This window comes from Salvelinus fontinalis, chromosome 5 (assembly GCF_029448725.1).
Source record: "Salvelinus fontinalis isolate EN_2023a chromosome 5, ASM2944872v1, whole genome shotgun sequence".
Lineage (NCBI taxonomy): Eukaryota > Metazoa > Chordata > Actinopteri > Salmoniformes > Salmonidae > Salvelinus > Salvelinus fontinalis.
This window is the reverse complement of record NC_074669.1, coordinates 55,406,207-55,406,669: the sequence shown is the minus strand read 5'-3', so window position 1 is coordinate 55,406,669 and position 463 is coordinate 55,406,207.

Sequence of the window (463 nt, the reverse complement as noted above, 5' to 3'; positions counted from 1 at the left end):
CGCTAGAGCCGTCAGCCAGACAGGATCTGCCAGAGCCGCCAACCAGACAGGATCTGCCAGAGCCGCCAACCAGACAGGATCTGCCAGAGCCGCCAACCAGACAGGATCTGCCAGAGCCGCCAACCAGACAGGATCTGCCAGAGCCGCCAACCAGACAGGATCTGCCAGAGCCGCCAACCAGACAGGATCTGCCAGAGCCGCCAGCGAGCCATGAGCAGCCAGAGCCGTCAGAGCGCCATGAGCAGCCAGAGCCGTCAAAGAGCCATGAGCAGCCAGAGCCGTCAGTGAGCCATGAGCAGCCAGAGCCGTCAGAGAGCCATGAGCAGCCAGAGCCGTCAGAGCGCCATGAGCGTCGTGAGCCGTCAGCCTGCCATGAGCGTCGAGAGCCGTCAGCCTGCCATGAGCGTCGAGAGCCGTCAGCCTGCCATGAGCGTCGAGAGCCGTCAGCCTGCCATGAGCGTCG